Source organism: Balaenoptera ricei, chromosome 8 (genome assembly GCF_028023285.1).
Source record: "Balaenoptera ricei isolate mBalRic1 chromosome 8, mBalRic1.hap2, whole genome shotgun sequence".
Classification (NCBI taxonomy): Eukaryota; Metazoa; Chordata; class Mammalia; order Artiodactyla; family Balaenopteridae; genus Balaenoptera; species Balaenoptera ricei.
Genome location: NC_082646.1, coordinates 52,085,434 through 52,090,725, shown reverse-complemented (window position 1 = coordinate 52,090,725; position 5,292 = coordinate 52,085,434).

Genomic DNA, 5,292 nt, shown 5'->3' with positions numbered 1-5,292 from the left:
AGAATCTGACCTTCAGGGACAGAGGGAGAACTACAAAGAAGATGCTGGCAGACCTCCTTTTAAAAAATAAATGTGTTCCTGGTATATCATGTGTAATTCCATTTTTATAGATTGAACACTCTAAATTAAGTCATATTTAAATATACTCAGAGAGCTGACTCTTTGGCAAATTAAAATAGAAACATTTGTATAATAATAGATTGCATTTATCAAGTTAACTACTGAAACTGAGATCTTTTATATACATTATCCTAATCTTGCAATAACCCCGCAGGATAGGAAATACTATTTCTGTTTTACAGATGATGAAATGGAAACAAAGAGTGTAAGAAACTTGTCCATTGTCACAGAGACAGTAAGTGATAAAACAGAATTTAAACTGGCTTTAAGTCCAGTCTACTAAACTACAGCTGCCTTGAAATGAGAATATTTTTGAAAAGTGAATAATTTTCCTCTAAATTTTTACAGAAAATAACTAAAGTTTTGGCACCATTCTGGTGACTAGGAATTTTCCATGACTTTCCTTCCAGTCAGTCCACCTCAACCTTACTCTCTCTTCCACCCACCTGAGTGCATCTCTGAATGTGGGCCTGCAGGATCTGTCAGAGACCAAGTGGATGTGTTACTTGCACACTTATCCTTATTGGTTTCTCACTGTCTATAGGATCTTGTCACTTTTGATTCTAGTCAAAGCCTTGTTAAGTAACCACATTAGGCCCAAGATAGTGTCACTCATACTTAGCCCCATGCCAGCAAACAAGACTTAAGTGTCTATGCTCAGTGTTCCCAGAAAAGGAAGAAAGGTCTAGGTCAGCCAATCAATGCTTGCCTGCTCAACACAAGTTACCTAGCCAGACTCCAAGACTTCCCTGTGCTCCATATAAGGAAAGTTACCCTGCTTTAACCAATCAGCAAATGCCTCGTATAACTTCCTTTTTCCTGCTCACTTTGGTCTATAAAAATCTCTTGCCTTATAAAGCTCTTCCGAGCTCCTTCTATCAACTAGATTGGATGCTCCCTGATTCATAAATTGCTGAATAAAGCCAATAAGATCTTGAAAATTTACTCAGTTGAATTTTGTTCCTTAACAGGCTTTAGGGTCTCCCCTGACCACCTATCTCTCTAGTCTTGCCTCTTCTGCTCCCCTATAAATCCCTAACTATCTGTGGTTTCCAAAATGCTCTAGGCTTTGTCTCACCTCTGCCTGGAAAGATTTCTTCTTCTTGTCAGTCAGTCTGGTAAACTCCTCTTAAGCCTTACCTCAAAGATTCAGCTCTAAAACTACCTTCTCTGGGAAGCCTACATGACCTTCCCACACAGAAGCACCTTCCCTTCTGTGACACCTATTTAAGTGCTCATACCTTTCCTGGGGTCATTGCTGTGTCCCCACTAGACCATAAGCAACTTGAAGAAGAGAAGCACTGGGGTCTCCAGTACCCACCCTAGTGTTAGAATAAATCAGTGACTTAAGAACCCTCCCAGAGGCCACCATCAGCCCTGGGATTCCATCACCTCAATAAGGTACAAAACCAAAAAACAAAACCAAAAAACCTTGTGCCTTCAGAGTCTCACACTAACCTCCAAACCCCTTCCTTTTTTCCCACTTGAGAGGTCTTTTTGCAAACAGTAATGCTCAATCAATGTTTCTTGGATGCAAGGATGATTGATTGGGCTTCCTGGACGTCCCAGAATGCCTGAACTCCCAATGCAGACCAACACTTCCTCAGACCCTTCCCACTTATTATACTCACCCACTCCTTATCTTTCTAACAAAATATGAGAAAACCAAAGTACACTTTTTGCAGGGGTCTTAAATTTGGTTAATCTCTTGACTCCTTCTTGTTAGATGTTGCCTTGGGCAGCTCTTAACCTTAGGAGAGTCTCAACAATCTAGCTTTCTTTCCCAAGATAAAAGGAGAGACCAGCTATTAGGCTGCTAGGTGTTTTCCACAAAAACCTCATTTTATTGTTACCATCTTCCCAGTTTCGAAGATAAGGAAACTGAAAAGTTCAGAAAAGTTAAGAAAGTTTCCCAAGTTCTTTTGACTTATAAAGGGTTGAGCTGAAATTTAGCCTCAGGCTCTTTGAGACCCAAATCCATGCTTTTTCCAGTGCAACAACAATACTGTTCCAGTCTCAGGGGTTAATTGTAAAAAAACGGAGGGAGATAATGACAGTGAAATTGCTTTGGAGTGTGTGAAATGCTATACAGATGTTAGATTTTTAAAAATTATTCATCAACATGTCAGCAATATGCAATATTCTGTACAGAGTTCAAATCCTAAGGCGGATCACCCCCTCAAAGGCAACAACAACAACAAAAAATGAAGAGGAAAAGATGCCTCATAAAAAACAAAATCAGCAGACAAAACGAATTAGAATGAGGCCTGTAACATTTAATATGCTTTACTTAATTCTTTGCAAATGTCCAGAATTAATCCCAGACCTATAAAATATTGTTTCAGCTAGATGGTTCCTAAATGGTCAGATAGCCAAACTCTCTTATTTTATTGAAGCTGAAATGGAAAGGCAGAGAGAAGGGGTGCTTGTGTGTAAAGGCAGCTACTTCACAGTAGTGTCCAGAACTAGAGCCCAGGCGTTTTGACACTGAATCTGAGCCTCTTCACGTTAAGAAGGATTCACCTCAGAGGACTGTAAAAAGAAGCTGATCTGCTCACTATCACAGCTTAAGACATACTCTAGGAGTGTCCTCTGCTTTGGTTGTCAGCTATAATGGACGATGCATATCTCTTAGTTTCTAGAAATGTATATGAGTGTACCAAATCCTCCCTTCCCAAGGACAATTATCTCTAAATCGAGTTATTGCTTATGAAAATATCTTGGTTCTTAGTGAGAAAGAGACTCAAATGGTTTCGTACTTGAAGCAAATGAAGTACACAGCTTGGAATGCTAAATTTCATCTCCGAGGGAGAGCAGCTTCATGTTTTACTTATATGCATCTGCTTTTCCTCATTATTCCTCTGCTAGTCAAAAAGGCTGCCTTGAGCTAATTTCTTTCTAAATAAAATCTTTCTAATCAGATTTTCCATCCTATGTGGATTTCATATGAAAATGATCCTTATCCTGAAAATTAAAAATATTTTTCCCTGTATTTCAATGTGCGGTAGAGATAACACCTAGAAGGCCTTAAAGCAAAAGACAGAGTGACAGCTGATTCATTTGAATTTGTTACAGCAGGTTATGTATTTGACATGCCAGGGATGAAAAGAGACAGGAGACAGGAGTCTTGAACTAAAAGCTCAGGATTTGAGGTCAGGTTTGAGTTCCTGCCTCAGTAGTACCACCATTAGCATTGTTACCTTAGGCAAGTTCTTTAACTTCTTTGAGCTTCAGTTTCCTCTTTTTAAAAGTGAGAATTATGTCATCAATCTCACAGGGCCATTGTGAGGAATGAAAGAGAAATAAGAGTGGCTAATATTTAATGAGCACTTACTACATGCCTGGCAATACGCTGAGTCCTTTACATACATCATCTTATTTAGCTATCACCACAACCTTATTAGGTGGGTTCAATTATGGTCTTCATTTTACAGATTAAGAAATTGAGGCTTAGGTTAATTAACCTACAAATTTGCACAGAAATTATGGTTGGAGATAGGGCTTGAACATGGATCTGTTTAACTCCAAACTCTGTACTTTTTCTGAACCACTGTGCTATACCCATCTGAAAGTTTATACCTTTGTTTACATCTACATCTATTGTATAGATACTTATATCCATTTTTATGTCTCAGATATATCTGTCTCACATCATCTGTCTACCTATCATATCTGCCACATAAGTCATACAGAAGCTAGTACAGTGCATGCCAAAAGCCACATTGGTAAATGTGATAAGAGTTCAGAGGAGGGAGATCACATTGGACTTTGGTGGTCAGCAGTGCTTCAAGAAAGAGATGAAACTAAAGCTGAGCCTTGAAGGATGGTGTGACCAGCACTGTTGATTGCTCACTCTATCATCCATTCTTCCCTTGCTCCTCAGTAACAGAATGTCCTCTTGAATGATCTGGTTACAGCCTCCCTTGCAGCTAGGTGTGGCAGCTAGATGTGACTAAGTTTGGCCAGGGATATGTAAATGAACATGTTATATAGTAACTCCAGGATGTCTCTTAATGGAAGGAAGTACATTACTTTTTATCCCTTCCTCCATCTTGTTGCTTGGAAGTTGGGCATGAAGGCTGGAATTCTAGCAACCACTTGGACCTTGAGGATGAGGGCCATACCATAAGAATGGCAGAGGAGAGAGCTGGTGGGGGCCTGGCTTCCTGATCATTCTGAAATCGCCAGTCCAGCCTGAGGCTACCTACCTCTGGGGCTTTCTTATGTGAAAGAAAAATAATGTCCAATCATTAAACTATTGTTATTTTGGGTTACATGCAGCCAAAACACAGATACAGATGGGAGGGCTTGGATTTGATAGGTGAGGGCTTACTAAGCTGAGGAATCTATCAGAATGTGAGCAAGGTAAAGAGAAACTAAATTTTTGCCAGGTCCTTCTAGATCTGCTTTAATTGTGGAGGAGATTATAATCAGATATACCTGAGCTGAAATTCAGCTTCTACCAAGATACTTACTTGATGAACTTGGGAAAGTCCCTTCATAAAAGTCCTGCACACCCATGCTAATATGTGTGTGTTGGCGGGGCGGGGTGGGAGGCAGGTTTTCCCACACCAACAAGCAATTTTTTTTGACACCAATTGGGTGTCCTACAATTCACCTCAATTCGGATGCTATGTACCTGGAGATAGCATCAGATTCCACAAGTTGAGAACTCAATCCCAGACAACCACCCTGCACTTCCGATGCCAGTCACAAGCTCAGGTTTTTACCTGTACTTCTGACCAACTAGCTATAAATCACAAGTTCCCACCACCTCCTCCTTGAGTTTGATTCATTTGTTAGAGTGGCTCACAGAACTCAGGAAGATGGTTTACTCTACAGATTACTGATTTATTATAGAGGATATTAAAGGATACAAATCAACAGGGAGATGAAGAGATACATAGGGCAAGGTATGGGAAGAGGTCCGGAACTTCCAAGCCCTCTCCAAGCACACCATCTTCTCCCAAATCTTCACATGTTCACCAGCCTCGAAGGTCCATGAACCCTCTCCTTTTGGGTTTTTAGGAGGCTTCATTACATAGGCATAGCTGATTAAGTCATAAACCATTGGGGATTGAACTCCATCTCAAGCCCCTCTGCCCTCCCTGGAGGTCAAGGGTGGAACTGAAAGTTCCAACTCTAAGCACATGGTTGGCCCCCCTGGCAGCC